Source organism: Pipistrellus kuhlii, unplaced genomic scaffold (genome assembly GCF_014108245.1).
Source record: "Pipistrellus kuhlii isolate mPipKuh1 unplaced genomic scaffold, mPipKuh1.p scaffold_m20_p_6, whole genome shotgun sequence".
Taxonomy (NCBI): Eukaryota; Metazoa; Chordata; class Mammalia; order Chiroptera; family Vespertilionidae; genus Pipistrellus; species Pipistrellus kuhlii.
The window spans coordinates 65,837,308-65,853,976 of NW_023425562.1; the positions used below are offsets into that span (position 1 = coordinate 65,837,308).

The 16,669-nt window shown below is 37.0% G+C and overlaps 1 protein-coding gene across 1 annotated transcript in view; it reads left to right on the forward strand.

Annotated features, from left to right (window-relative positions):
• Positions 1-16,669, forward strand: part of MACROD2 (mono-ADP ribosylhydrolase 2) — a 1,879,699-nt gene that overhangs the window by 250,967 nt on the left and 1,612,063 nt on the right. The gene's annotated exons all lie outside the window — the stretch shown is intronic.

Below are 16,669 nucleotides of genomic sequence, written 5' to 3' on the forward strand. Positions count from 1 at the left end.
AGACTTGTTAAAAATTAACATTTGTGAGGTGAGAGTAACACCATCTGAGGGTTTATTATTTTTAAAGACTCATAGTGAATTCTTTGACTTATCGATCCTTATTGCCATCTAAAACAGCATTAAGTCAGGGAAACTAGACCAAGCTTATTGGTGTGGCACTTTTTCAAAAAAAATTTGAAAAAGGCTCGAGGAACATTGACTAAAGCTATCTTTCAGATGAAGTATCCTTAACAAATCAATCACGGATCAGCTCTAGGAAGTGCCCCTTTTGTCTGCAGGGGAGGCTGCATAGATCTCCCCCACAGAGTCCAAGGTCTGTCTACAGTTATCTCTTTTTAAATTCAACGCCTTTCAGTGCCTCCTAAAGGAACTGGTTGTGGAGAAAGGCCAAAAGCTAAAGAGAGATTAGGAAAGGAAAAAAAAAGAATACTTTAATGACAACCCACTAGCAGGGTATGGCTCTCCTTTTGCTCAGAGAGGGTGAGTGTTTCTCATTCACCGGGCCTTCCTGGGTTTCTTTGGCTCACATACCAGGTGACTAGGAGGAGTACCAATGAAACTGTTATCACTTAGCATTGTTACTGTAAACCATCCTTTTGAAACCTACATTTGGAAGTAGCACATGGAAATTCAGTGCATATATATATATATATATATATATATATAATATTTTTAAATTAATTTTTTACAAAGAGGAAGAGAGAGGGATAGAGAGTTAGAAACATCAATGAGAGAGAATCATCAATCAGCTGCCTCTTGCACACCCCCTACTGGTACATGCCCTTGACCGGAATCAAACCCAGGACCTTTCAGTCCGCAGACCGATGCTCTATCCACTGAGCCAAACCGGTTTTGGCGAGTGCTCATATATTATTATTTTTATTGTCTTATTATTTTTTTAACAAAATGAAGAGGACTCAAGACAATTTTTTTTTTTTTTTTTGAGGAGGAGGAACATGAGTAATCCTTTTCAAGGATAAAGTTTTTAATGGCCTTGCTGTAATATTCAAATAAATTTGATCTCTCAGATAATATCCTTAAAAAAAGGAATTATTTTCCCTGGTCAGGAAAAGATTACTTTCCTTTTTTTAATTGGAAATATGGAAGATCAGAAAAGTAAATAGAAAAAAAATCCACATATCATCTCACCACTCAGCAGTGACCACTCAGATGTCCTAAGTGACCTTTTGTTTTCCTAATCTTGGGGCAGTGAAAAACTGAAAATCTGAAGTTTTGTGCCTACTCCTTTGTATCATATTTAAAGTAATACTACCGGATGCTTAATTTTAGCTCATGCTCCTATGGCCCAGTAATATTTGAATAGCTATAATGACTGCATTTAAATGCATTTTATTCCAAATGCATGCAAGTAACTAGTAATTCTCTAGCCAGGAGATTATAGAGAGTTACTTAATGATTATACTTTTAAACAGTAATTCTTGACCACAAGAGGTAATGCAATTAATGATATATTATGTTGAAACATACACACATTTGCTATACTATAATTTATGTGTACTACATTCAGTAGAAGTATGACAGTGCTATTTTTGGTGTTACTGCACTTGGGTTTCCTTACATAATCATTTATACTTGTGTTTCTAGAAGGATGTAGATTCCATGTCCCTCATTTGTGAAAGTTGCTCACAGATTAGTTTGTGCTAATTTTACTCATAAAGATAAACTATAATTTGTTTCTAAATACGAATTAGTGTTCAGAAGGGTCAAGAAAAAAAATGGTTATACTCTTTAAATTACTTTTGTAGTGAATTTGTTATTAGAATGTTCTTAAGTTATTAGCTCTATTAGCTCATTCACAATAGTGTCAGTGTCATAAATAACTATAACAGACTTCTCCAAGAGCCATACTTCTTAACAACAGGACTCTGTCCCAGTACTTTCTGAAACCCTCAGGAGAAATGGTGTGTAACTATGAGTATCTTTGCCAAGGATGCTTTTCCTTTCTGTTTGGTACTTTCACCTTGCAAATGTTAATTTTTAACAATAGGTCTATTTTCCAATTAACTCCCCCTCTACTGTTTTGTGCAATGTACTGTAATATATGGTTAGTAAATATTTATTACCAATAAATACTCAAAAAGAATGTTTGTTGAATACAAAATATTTTAACATTCTCATTTCTCTTGTATAATACTTAAAACAATGATTCTGTTCTGGTGTGTGACTGCTAGATTTTCTTTTCAGGTTCTGAGGGTGGGCACAATTTCAACTGATTCAGGGTAGGACTTGCCTGGGAAGCAAATTATACATTCACATTCCAAGGCCCCACCCAGACCTGCTCAGTCACAATCTCTGGGTGATCTGTGTCATCAGGCAGGTCTGGGAAACATGAAACTAGGGAGTCTGCACTGGGAGAATGATCAATATAATTGCATATTGGCATATTGGAAAGATTATGGATGTTGATTGAATTGATGATGTTCATTTATTTCTAATGCTAGTGAACTCAGATAACAAAAAATTGCTCTGATATGTTCTTTAAATTTTAGCTACAGAGAGACTTCAGTTGAAGCAACTTTAAAATTATCATTTATTGAGCACTTACCATATGCAAGATACTCTTGTAGTTTTTTGTATGTTTATGAATGTTAATATAAAGTTGTAAAATAATTTGCTCCAGACAAATAAGTACCAAGTAAGAAATTTTGGCTTTGAACCTAAGAAGTAGGATTTCAGAATTTGCACAATTAACTCTTGAAATATATTGCCTGTAGCAACAAATGCTATGTACTTACTAATGTGTCAGTCACTACTGTAGTTAGCACTTCATGTACTTTAAATTTATTTACCAATTCTATAAAAAAATGTTTAGAAAGGCAAGTTTAGAGAGATTAAGTAATTTGTAAAGAGTTAGCCTGCTAGTAAGTGGTAGAACCAGTATGGTTTGAAGTTGGGTTGGCTCAACTCCAAAGCTTTATGCTCTTAACTACTACACTATCTGAAAGAATGACATATTTGAATATGCTAATTTCTTGTCATCTTTTCAGTATTTTTTAAATAAAAATAATTTCATGGGATTTTTTATAATTATATAACACCTTAATGCTTATATTTAATATCTACATTAAAACACTTCAGTGTTGACATTAAATTTTAGAAAATATTTTGAACTATCCTATATAATAAAAGGCTAATATGCAAATTGTCCCCTCAGGAGTCCAATCAGGAGACCGAGAGTTTGATTGTTCTCTATGACATGTGCTCATCATCAGGGGGTGGCATGGAACATGGTGATCAACCAGCAGTGGCAGTGGAGCACTGAGGGAGCAAGGGAATGAGGAGGCAGGGAGCTGGGAAAGTGGGGACATGGGGAACCTGATTGGCCCTGATCTCTGGCCAGGCCTAAGGACCCTACCCACACACAAATTTTGTATACTGGGCCTCTAGTATATTATAATAAATACTAGAGTCCTGGTGCATAAAATTTGTGCATGGGGGTGGGTCTTCTTAGTCCCGCCTGCACCCTCTCCAATCTAGGACCCCTCTAGGGATGTCTGACTGCCAGTTTAGGCCCGGAGATCGGGCCTAAACTGGCAGTCAGACATTCCTCTCACAATCTGGGGCTGCTAGCTCCTAACTGCTCGCCTGCCTGCCTGATCACCCCTAAATGTCCCCCACACCCCCTGGCCACCAGCCTGATCACACCTAACTGCCTCTGCCTGCTGGCCTGGTTGATCCCAACTGCCCCTCCCCTGCAACTGTCCTGGTTGCCCTCACTGCCCCCCTCTGCCGGCCTGGTCACACCTCACTGCCCCCCACTGCTGTCCTGGCCAACCCACACAGCCTGCTGTCTGTCATTTGGTTGCTCCTCAATGCCCCACCTGCCAGCCTGCTTGCCCCACACAACCTGCTGTTCAGTCATTTGGTCATCCCTCACTAACCCCCCTGCTGTCCTGGTCGCCCCACACACCTGCTGTGCAGTCATCGATCTGGTTGTTTTGGTTGCTAGGGCCCTTGTTTATATATATATGCATATTCTAAAATTATTTCTTGTGCCAGAAGATTTTTAAATAATAAATTGGTTATTCTGTTGCCTGCTATAGAACACAGGATTAACATTCTTTTAAAAGATTATCTTTTTAAAAAATTCTTTATTGTTTAAAGTATTACTGGTACATATAGTATTACATATGTCTCCTCTCCCTTACCTCCACCCCCCCCCCCCTTTCAATTGACCTCTCCCAGCCACCCCTACTCCCTGTGTATGCTTTCACTACCCTAATGTCTGTGTGCATTGGTTATGTTTACATGCATGCATAAAGTCCTTTGGTTGATCTCTTACCTTCCCCCTCCCCTCCTTTCCCTCTGAAGTTTGACAGTCTATTAGATGTTTCTCTGTGTCTGCATCTATTTTTGTTCATCAGTTCATGTTGTTCATTATATTCCACAAATTAGTGATATCACGTATTATTTATTTATCTTTCTCCAACTGGCATATTTTGCTTAGCATAATGCTCTCCATGTCCATCCATACTGTTGTGAATAGTAAGAGTTCTTTCTTTTTTTACAGCATCATAGTATTCCATTGTGTAGATATACCATTGTTTTTTAACCCTCTCAACTGCTGATGGGTACTTAGGCTGTTTCCAAATCTTAGCTATTGTAAATTGTGCTGCTATGAACACAGGGGAGCATATGTCCTTTCTGATTGGTGTTTCTGATTTCTTTGGATATATTCCTAGAAGTGAGATTACTGGGTCAAATGGGAGTTCCATTTTTAATTTTCGGAGGAAACTCCATACTATTCTCCACAGTGGATGTACCAGTCTGCATTCCCATCAGCAGTGCACATTTTAAGATATTCTTAACCATATATATATATATATATATATATATATATATATATATATATATATATGAAACAATACTATATCTGGTAGATACTTAAATATTTTGTGAACATTTGGTAAGAAGTTACACTTAATTTCTTTTATTTGAGGTTTAAATATTACACACATATGCATTTTGTCATAAGTAAATGTTCTTTTTACTTTGAAATGACATAAAATTACTTTTAACTATTTATTAAATATTTAATTGGAACTACTTCTCTTTTCCCTTCTTATTTGTCCCAAAATGAATGTGAAGTGATAATTGGTTTTAATGGCTCTTACTGCTACCTCTTTGTTAGGAAAGGTGAAGGATTGAAGACCTTGTGAAATTTGTCTGGGTAGGTGAGAAAGCTTAATGTGCTTGTGAACTTGTACACTTCTTCTAGGTAATATGTGCATTATAATTAATATTAAAATCTAATTTCCCCTCTTAGACCTAACCCTTTAAGTCTATTTATTAGTTAACATTCAAAGAGGAATTATCTGAGGAAAAATGTTAACTAAATTCCTATATCTGGAAAAAACTGGCATCTACAATAATAAATTAGGAAATAGGAATATCTTGCTTAAACCTGTTTATGAAACCAGAGAATCTATATATATAAAAGCCTAAGTAACTATGATGATGGAAGGACTGGAACAACTGGAATGATTGGTTGCTATGATGTTCACTGACCACCAGGAGACAGATGCTCAATGCAGGAGCTGCCTCCAGCCCTCAGGCACCGATCACTGATGGGGCCTGCAGGACAACCTCCTGGTCCCTCCCCCTGGTCAACAGGTCTCAATCACCTGATCGGGGCCAGGCCCCCAGGCTTGGATAGGAAACTGGGGGTAGGTGGTAGAAGACACAGCCCCTTTTCCAGGTGGGTCAAGGGCCGGCTCCCTCCTCAGGGCTGGTGGCCCACCTCCCAGGTCCTCCCCTGTCCCTACCCCCAGCCAGTAGGCCCCAATTGGCCCACTGCCCATCTGCTACAGTGGTAGTTGGCCCCTCCCCCCAGATGACAGACCTCAATCACCTGATCAGGCTTGCTGGTCAACCTCCCAGTCCCTCCCCACTGGCTGGCAGGTCCTGATCACCCTATTGGGGCCCGGCCTAGGGCTGTGATGGGGAAATTGGAGTGGGGGGTGGTGGGCACAGGCAGCAAGAGAAGTAGGAGAGGGAGAAGGCAGGAAGGCAGGGAACTGAATGAGAGAGAATCATCCATCCACTGCCTCCTGCAAGCCCCCACTAGGAATTGAGTCCACATCCCAGGCATGTATCTTGACTAGGAATTGAACTGTGATCTCCTGATTCATAGGTCAATGCTCAACCACTGAGCCCCTGTGGGGAGGTGGACAATGAGGGATAGAGGAGGCAGGGACCCTGGTTGGCCTAGGGACCCCACCCGTGTATGAATTTTGATTTTGTGCAGCAGGTCTCTAGTAGATGAATAGATCTTCTCTCTCTCTCTCTCTCTCTCTCTCTCTCTCTCTCTCTCTCTCTCTCTCTCTCTCCCTCTCTCTCTCTCTCTTTCTCTCCCTCCCTCTCTCTCTCTCTTACCGTGCTATTTTTGATTCACACCTAGAAAGAGATAGCCTGGATTATACAATTGGCATTGCACTTAAACAGACTGTGTAGGTCGGGCAGACGTGGCTCAGTGAATGATTCTCTTTCGTCATTGCTGTTTCTATCTCTCCTTCTCCCTTCCTCTCTGAAATCAATAAAAATATATTTAAAGCAACAACAGACTATGTAGTTGCCTGAAAAATGTACCTGGCTATTAACACTCTTTCCCAATAAAAATTATTCCCAGTAGCAGAGATCAGTTCATTTGGAACACTGTCCCTGGTGCTCAGACACTGAATCACTGTAAAAATTCTGTGACTTTAATCTAGATATTTGTTCTTATACAACAAAAATTTTTATTTGGGTTCTAGAAAACATTAAGACTTATCATTATAACAACTTTAAGTTAACAAACCTTTTATTTAAAATTATTATTTTTATATTTTTTAGCACTTGAGATTTCTACATGTATCTTTACCAGAGGATAGTAAGTTAATAAAATGATCCCGGTACCATGCTGGTGAGAGAGAGAGAGAGAGAGAGCTATGTCCTATTAGTATTTGTTTCTGTAAAATTAGTGCAGGGTACAGAAGGAAAATATAAATGCACAGAAGTCTATTTATCTTGCTTCCCTACTTCTTACATTTTGTTACCCTATGTTCAAATGTCATTTCTAATATCAGAAACCAGGCAAATCTTTCCTCATCATCAAAGATGAAAATAAAATTTACTAGGCACTTACTAAGAGCCAGGTATGAATTAAGTGCACAGCTTGAAATATATAATTTATACCTTACAATTAGAGAGGTACTATTATTATCCTATTTTACAGAAGGTGAAACAGGCTTAGAAAGATTAGCTAAATGGCCCAAGGCCATATTCCAAGTAAGTGGCAGAAACTGGATCTGTCTAATTCAGAGACAATGCTTATAATCATCATCTCAAATACCAGTTGTACATGTAGTATAATAGAGTGTTCTAGTATATTTTGTTGTGTACACTTGGGGTCAGCATTTCACAACAAAGAGAGCAACATAGAAAAGACAGGGGATCTGGAGCTAAGAATCTTGCATTTGAAATCAAGTTATATTTTGAAGTTCTAATTCTACCATTTGTGCAGAGCAATATAGGGCAGCCTGCATAATCTGTTTGATCTTCCATTTCTTTTGTGATTTGGGAAGTAAAGGATGTAACGGATGTGGGATGCTTAATAAATTGTCTATGTTAGTTATCCTGAAGATGGTGATTATTACTTTTCTTTTGTAGAATGGTTTGCAGATGGTAGGGACATACCCTTTGATGTTCACTCATTCTGCTCATTCATCCAACAAATATTTTTTTTGGAGTATTTGCAAGGTGCTTAGCATTATCCTACAGGTTGAAGTGATTTAGCAGTGAAACAGCAAGGGGGAAAATAACTTTTCTTTATGGATTTTGCATTTTAATGAGAAATATAGATAACTTATTAAGTGAAATATTTCATATATTAGATAATAATAATAATAAATGTAACATCAACTCTTGCATGGTGAGTGTTATAAGCTTTGCCCAGCTCAGTAGTTAGATTCATATTTTGACTCACGGACTAGTAACATATTTTTTTCATTAAAAACTGTAAACTACAAACTTTTAAAAAAAATTTTGTACCATTTTTAAAACATTGAGGGGATTATTATTTTTTTTATATATATTAGCACACATCACCAAAATTCATAAAATCTCTTCGAGTTAGCTCTAAGGTTCTCTGAGTTATTGGCTAAAAGCATTGGATAAACATAGATCTCTAATACCTGTCTCTATTTATATGTGTTCAAATAAAACATTTCAGCAAATCAAAAATTATTCTTAAAAATAATTAATTATTAAAAAAACTTTAATAATTTTGGTATTTCTTTACCTTTATAAAGGAGGTAGTCGTATTCATGGATTATGTGTCTCAAATTGAGCTCCAAGCCTGGGGAAAAGCTTTGGTGATTTGGCAACTCCATTCTGGCTCTTAGAAGACACAAAAGGATCATGAAAAGGTGTTGTAGTGACTGTAAACACTGAGGTCTGTCTGCCAACTCCGGGTTTAAACTTACTGAAAGCTGCAGTAAAGACAGGAGTTATTCTTGGGGTTGTGTACTGCAATTAAATAATGGCCAGAAGTCACTATTCTGCATCAGGGGGCAGGTGCTGAATTTAGGCCTTGATAGAAAAATTCACATTAAAATGTTTCGAGATTTAATCCTAAAAATGTCTTCTGGTTTTTATTTCAGAAAAGGAATATATTGTGTTCTATTTTTTTGGACTGAAAATCCTTTTTAAAGTTATTGAAGAAATATTCCTGCTATTTAAAGAGAGTGGTCATGAGCTCAAACTTTAGAAACAGACAGGATCATTGTTCCATCACTTACTAACTATAAACTTTAAGAAGGATGTCATTAAAGCTCCAAAAATATATCTGGCATCTTTTCACCTCTCTCTTCTCCATCCTGTTCCAAATTACAAATTCTTCTCCATAATTACAACTGACCTTATTACAATTGATATCTGATAGTCTGATCCCAGACATCATTCTTATCTTCCTCCCTCACCTACCCACTCAGTTGCTTTTTCTTGCACCAGGATGAAGTTCAGACTTCTTACCTTGGCTTTGGCCTACAAGGACCTGCAGGATCTGATCCAGCCCTGACTTGCTGAGCTCACCTCTATCTTGCTCACTGAACTTGAGCCCTCTGACATTCCTAAAACTCACTAAGCTGATTCCCCACTTGAATCTTGAACACATCCTGTTTCCTGTGCTCAGAACATGCTCTACCTCATTCTTTACATGGCTGACTCTTTATCCCTCAGGCCTTAGACTTTCCCTTACCAACCAGTCTAAACAGGTTCTTGTGTTATGCTCATTCATAGAACCATGTTTTTTCCTGCCATGACACTTATCACAGTTCTTCACTTTTTATTCATTTGTTTTTATAGGCAATCTGAATTCCTTCCTCCCTCAATTATAATCTTTATCTCTTTTGTGTTTGCTGCTATATACACAGCCCTAAGCAGAGGGTTTTTTTTTAGTAGGTACTCCATATATCATTGTTAATGTTGAATGATTAAAATATCTCCATGATCTTTCAAAACCTTAATCTGCTCATTTTAAAAATACTCATAATGCCCTGGCCAGTGTTTTGAGCATCCAACTGTGCACTGAAAGGTCTCAGATTCAATTTCTAGTCAAGGGCACATACTTGGGTTGCAGGTTCGATCCCAGCCTCAGTCAGGACTTGAGTGGGAGGCAATCAATGTGTCTTATATTTTCTCTTTCTTTCTCCCATCCATTTCACTCTCTCTAAAAATTAGTGGAAAAATATCCTCAGGTGAGGATCAACAACAACAAAACACACAACACATAATAATTCTTACCTGTAAAGTTATGTGAATTAAACAAGATTAAAATATATAAAACACTTAGCACTATTCTTGACAGAGTCCTCATCAAATGGAGCAGAAGGAGCAGCAGGATCAACAGACTTCTAGGAAGCCCACTGTATGTGTAAGGCATTGTTAAGGTTTACACAACGTATTTAAAAAAAAAAAAGAATTCTGCTAAAATTTTGATTATCTACTCTTTACAATAAAAAAATATTGTTGGTCCTCATTTCTATGAAATTAAAATGCGGAATTCCAGCAGTGGTTCCATACATTTTAATGGAATATTGATATGAACTAGCCTCAGCCTTGTAATGTCACAGTTATCAGAGCTATGCTGTACTCACAGAAGGGTAATTACTTTGGGTAGTAATTTCCTAGACTGCCCCCTCTGCACTCTGGCCAGCTGGCATTGAAAAGGAAGCCCTGCTTTTATGTGTACACACAATCAGTCTGTAAAATCCCATTATCCCCAACTTCCACACCCCTGTGGCTGCATGCTTCCCTTTGAAGCCTGTTAAAGAAGGAAAAAACCTTTCAAGGCAGCACTAAGGTTTACTTCTAATCTCATTTCACTCAAATAATGTAAAAATGAGATGGGGGGGTGTAAGAAGTGGGAGGGGTCCATAATGTGATTTACTTGCCCCTTCACCTGCAATCCTATGATACTTGTGGGAAAGCTTGTTAAAATTGGGGTGGGTGGATAGAATACTTCTTCAGTGTGTATTTTGAGATAAATTTGGATTTAATTATGTTTTGATGTTCAAACAATAGAGCAGGTTGATTTGGTTATTCTAGTTCTTTTTCTTTCATCTGTTCAGAATGTCTATACTAGTTAATAGGAGTTTCTACCAACCTCTCATGACCAACATTCTTTTTTTTTTTTTTTTTTTTTTAAGTGTGATTGTCTGTTGGAGTCCTAGGTTCAATGCCCTCCTCTGTGCTCCTTTTCTGTTCTGTGTCTCTATCTAAAAGTTTGACCTCCTTTTTGGCCATCTCCTAACTGCTTCCACTGAAACCATTGCAATTCTTTACCTTTGGGTTCCAGTTCCCCATACAAGGAGATTTTTTTTTTCTTTTCTTTTTAAAAAAAATATATATTTTATTGATTTTTTACAGAGAGGAAGAGAAAGGGAAAGAGAGTTAAAAACATCGACCAGCTGCCTCCTGCACACCCTCCACCAGGGATGTATCTGCAACCAAGGTACATGCCCTTGACCGCAATCGAATCTGGGACCCTTGAGTCCCCAGGCTGACGGTCTATCCACTGAGCCAAACAGGCTTTGGCAAGGAGCATTTTTCTTAACATCCTTTCCACCACCTACAATTAATTGACATCTGTTCCCTGAGAATGACCCCTCCCTGCTACCTATTGCATCTCTTGTTGTAACTATTTGGTGAAACTAGGGGAGGGAAGAATGAGTTTCAAATAAAATTTTCCTGCCTCTGAAAGACCACTTTCCTGACTGTGATTCCATCACCATTATTCACAAGCCTTACGTTGGAAGTGCATATTTTACATCAGTGTCACCTGATATCACACTGTCTTCCTCCTCTTAATCTCTGGGACATTTTCTGATCTTCCTTAGGACCGGTTTTAGAGATCTCACCACCATACCAACCTTTTCCAACTCTCTGACTGATTTTGCAGTCCTTGCTGGTGACCCTTTCAAAACTGTAGGTTGTCAGACACACTTCAGTCATCTAGAGTCACAGCCATGACTTGGCCCACACCTCTGTGAAATATGCTCCTGCCCTCACTGTAGATTCCTCTTTCTGTTTACCCCATCTTATTCCTGTGGTCAACAAATATGCCTTCTGGAATTCACTTCCTTTTTATCTATCTTGATCCTTCACACGACTCACCAAGATTCCTTCACCCTCTAAACTTGTTAGAGTCCTAATCATTATTTTTGGTTTCTTTATCTCCCATTATCCTGTCAACATCCTGAAGACTTTTACCTTATTGCTTTGCTGACACTGAATTCAAAATCCATGTATCAATAGATCTCCTTTTTTCCCATATTCAGCAGTGTCTTCTTCCCAGTCTATATTTCTGACTGCATTTGAAAAATATATTTTTATTGTTTTCAGAGAGGAAGGGGGAGAGAGAGAGAGAGAGAGAGAGAGAAATATCAATAATGAGAGAGAATCATTGATAAGCTGCCACCTGCAGGCCCCTCACTGGGGATCAAGCCCACAATCTGGGCATGTGCCCTGACTGAGAATCAAACCGTGAACTCCTGGGTCATAGGTGGATGCTCAATCCCCGAGCTACGCCAGGCAGGCCTGACTGCATTTTTTTACTTCCTCCTTTCTTAATATTTTTAGTTCCCCGATTTCATATCTTCTTCTCGTGATTCTTCCTCCTTTGTGGACCCCCTCCTATTGTTTTGCTTTAGTTTTTGGACTCTTCTACCCTCTTCTATCCTTACAAAGGGTACCTTTGACTCATTTATTTTCTCTCTCTCTGCCCACTTTCTGTTGGTAATCTCATCCAACCTCTCGATTTTGATAATAACCTGCTAGGAATGAATTCCTTTCCTGATGCTGAGGATCTGTCCTAGACATTCATTCCAACTTCCTATAGACATTTCCAGAGGGATACCATAAAAATATGTTAAACCCAAGACAATTACAATTTATTATCTAAACTGAGTCACTATGAAAGTTTAAATAGGGCAATGTTAATAGTTAGCCAGTATAAACCTGTACTGTGCATATGGTCATATATTCACACCCACTGTGTACAAAAATACTCTGAAATTTGCTTTTCTAGTGTTTTCTATCATCAATTGCTTCATCAGCATTCTTTTTACGTGAGCTGAGAGTCATCTTCAAATCTTTAATTCTTATTCTTCCTCAATTTCCAATTTCTAGGAGTTCTACCTTTCCTGTATCTTTTGAATTACATTAAAAAAATAAACAAACCTATTTTCCCCTGCTCAGGCCATTATTGCTGCTTGCCTGGAAGACTGTTTGGGTTCTAACTTGTCTTCTTATTAATACTTCCAGATAACTTCTCATTCATCCTTCGTGTAGAATTCTTTATTTCTACTAAATATCCCGCAAGTATACTGATTGTTTATACACAAGCCATATAATATCATGCAGACTTCTCAATATGAAATTCAATATATTACAAAGCCTGGCATAAAACTAAAACTAAAACAAAAACAATTAGTGGCCTTCAGACTCATTAGAATCATCTTTGGAATTAAAAAAAAAAATCATTAAATGATGAACCTTACTTAACCTGGGAGATTTAAATTTGGTAGTTCTGTTCTGAGGGCTCGTTTAATAAAGCTCCCCAAGTGATCCTGACCAATGCTGCTGAAAAATCATTGCCCTATTTTCCTGTCTCCATGACTTGATTACCATTTTCACTCCATAGCTAGTATCTTCTTTTCTTCCTTTTTAAAAATACATTTTTTATTAATTTCAGAGAGGAAGGGAGAGGGAGAGATATATAAAATCATCAGGGATGAGAGAAACATTGATTGGCTAACTCTTGCATGCCCCTCACTGGGGATCAAGCCTGAAAGCTGGGCACCGGAAATCAAACTGTGACCTCCTGGTTCATAGGTCGATCATCAACCACTGAGCCATGCTGGCCAGGCAGTATCTGTTTTTCTTGCTTTCTCTTTCAATACATCTGCTTTTATATCTTCCAGTACCCATCCCTAATTTTACCTCCTTCATGAAGTCTTCCTTGTTCATCCAAGCAGATGTAATTATTTCTTCTATACTGCAGTCACAGTAAACTTTCATTAGATTATATTTATATCTAACAACCTCTACACAATACCATTCTTAAAGGCAAGGTTTCATTATAATATAGAAACCACTCAGTGAAGGTCATTGGTTATCGGGATTATTGGTAGATACATTCTACTCTCTCAGAATAAGCATGAGTTACATTTTGCTAATTTAACCAACATCCAAAAGCATAAAGTGCAGAAGCTTTAATTCCAGAACTATGCTAAATTAAGCTTTGCTAATCATGCTAAGTAGGAGAAAGGAATTAAAATTTTAAATGCCTCTACTGTTTTCAGCAGCAGATGAGCTAATATTAAATATAGCGGTGGATTGGTTCTTTTAACTCCCACACTTCAGGTGTTGTAAAGCATGTGGGTCTCTGGATTCCTCATAAAAACTGTCACATTGGCATGTGGCTATACAATATGCTTTAGTCAGAAACTGTAGTTAGTAAAGCAGAGTTTTTCAGTAGTTCCTTTGTCACAGAGGAATACTTTTACTAACTCAGACTTGTTGAAATATAGAGCGCAGTGTCATTTTAATAGGGAATCAGAGTGTAAGCACAGTGATTTAATGTGGTTACTAGAGGCTGCAACCAAAAACAATTTCTGATTTTTGTCAAACAATCAGCAAGGGAGTGCTTTTTACCTTTTTTTTTTTTTTTTGGTGTGTGTGTGTGTGACTTCACCAGTTGTGTTCTTGTTAAATCTTTATACTCAGGATTCGATATTTTCACTACATTTTGTGTTAGTTTTGTGTTAGCATTTGATCAATAAAAATTGTGACTATTTCATTTGGAATATATGCAAATGTACCTGTAATTAATTTAGTGCCCTTTAAGTTGATTTGTGGTTTTGTTCTATTGAGAGGATATCTATTTTTTCAGCAAAGCATTTGGATTTTGATTTTGTAGCAAGCCTAGTTAAACAATAAAGGTTTAACCTCTCTGGTACAAGACATGGTTCTGGTTTATCCCGGGTAAAATTATTAAATTCACAGGAAGACAAAATTTTCCAGGTATATTAACTGGAAAATAGTGAATATAATCTCTGGCTTTTGGCTTTTTATAAACTCATAGGTTCATAGGGACTTTATGGAACCATCTAGCTCTTTCCTGGACTTCAGTCAGGACTGCATCTGAACTACTCAAAAACCTCTGAAAGCAAAGTCAAATTTCCTTCAGAAAATGTTTCCTATATTTGAAGTTAATCACATTTATTTTTGTGAAGTTATTCCTAGAAAACAGCTGACACCGATAACAGGAATCAAAAGAGAAAATATTGGGAAACATTTGAAGATGGCAAATGAATAATGAATGATGATACTTAGGCAGCAGAGAGATTCGTTAGCATAGTAAGAAGGAGCAATATCTAGCAAAACCCTGGGAACACCTGGCCAACTTTTCTTGACCCAAATAGTAGTAACTTACAATTTGTTCAACATTTGTACAGTTTCCATGCATATCACCTCACTTAATCCTTACAGCAACCCTGTGAGGTGGGTGCTATTAATAGCCCCATTTTATAGATAAGGAAACTAAGCTAAGAAGAATAAATGGTTTATATTTAAGTACATACCTGGTAAGTGGTACATCTGAGATTTCAAATCCTCTGATGCCAAATCACAGTACCAAGCTATTTTAAAAAATAGTAATTTTTCAAAGAACACCTTAAAAAGTGTCTGCCAAGACAATGGCAGCAGGGAACAAACCAGAAAGGTCACAAAACCTCTCCTGAATTTTCCATCAATGGATTGAATAAGCAAAAGAATTTCAAAAGTCTGTCAGGAAATTAATTTATGCATGAAACACTGAACTCTTTAAAGTAAAATGATACACAAGCTCAAGATACTGCTATTTTTCTTTTTTATTTGTACCCAATGTTTTATTTTTATGCCTAGAAAAATACATGGGGGTACTTAGACTAATGTGCTGGGCAATTCGCTACTTTAGTGATAGTAACATAATCCCGAAAAAGCAAGCACAACTATTTTGTACTTTTTTTGTTTTATTCAGCAATAAGACCATAATTTTTCATATTTAAGGAAGTATGAAAAATTTGTCAAATTTTAGAAGCTGAATACATGTAGCGTTGGATCAAGGCACATACAAGACTGGCCAAAGGGCGTACAATGCACTTTGGTTTTTTTTGTTGGGGAAAAAAAAAATCATGGCAACAGAAAATGATGTGGTTTTTAAACAAGTAATAGCTCACAATTCAGTAGGAAGCTAGAAAGAAATGTTACAAGTTCATTACCAGTATGTAATATCTGGAAAACAGTGATAGTAATGGGCAGTAATCTTGATTGTTGTGAAAGTAAATTGAACATTTATGTACAGTGTCAAAACATTTCACTTAAACAGAATCTAAGTTTGATTTATAGTATTTATTTTTCTTTTAAATGCTCACTTATTTAAAGTACTACTTTCTCTGCAGTGTTGAGGGGAATTTCTTATTGTTATGCTACCTTTTTAATATGTATAAGGTTTGTTTGACATCCTTTGTGATAAAAAACATTATAAACACTAACAATTATATCTTTAGAGTTCACTTTTCAAAAATGAGAATGGTATAGGCAAAACCAAAATGCTATTCTGATATCTGTGTTCACTATGCTATTCAAGTTTAAGTTCTTATGTTTTTCTAAGTACAAGTTTTTCCCCCAACTTGGAGACATGCTTACTTTATTGTTTTTGTGAAGTCCTTTATTCTCAAAGTGTTGTTAATAACAGACCTCACACTCCTTTTAAGCCAGCTGATGTATTCAGTTCAGAAAATATACTTGCTTTCTTAAGGATATCTGGTTTTCTTAGACTGAAAATGGAGATATGCAGCAAGTTTGATATTGCCCATTACTTCACATATTTTGATTTATTGAAAACTGGGATAATACAAATTTAATAATTGGAACATTAATTCATAAATATTTTTTGAAATTTAATTTTTCTCATTCAGCCAGGTATTATTTTTTTTTACATTTTATTAATACCAAAGTGAAAAATGGCCTGTGCTTATACTACAAGGATCTCATGTGAATGCAGTCCTGATTGTTCAACACAGCAAGAAAATTCACTTTCACAGTCAACAAGTCATCTTACTCAGTA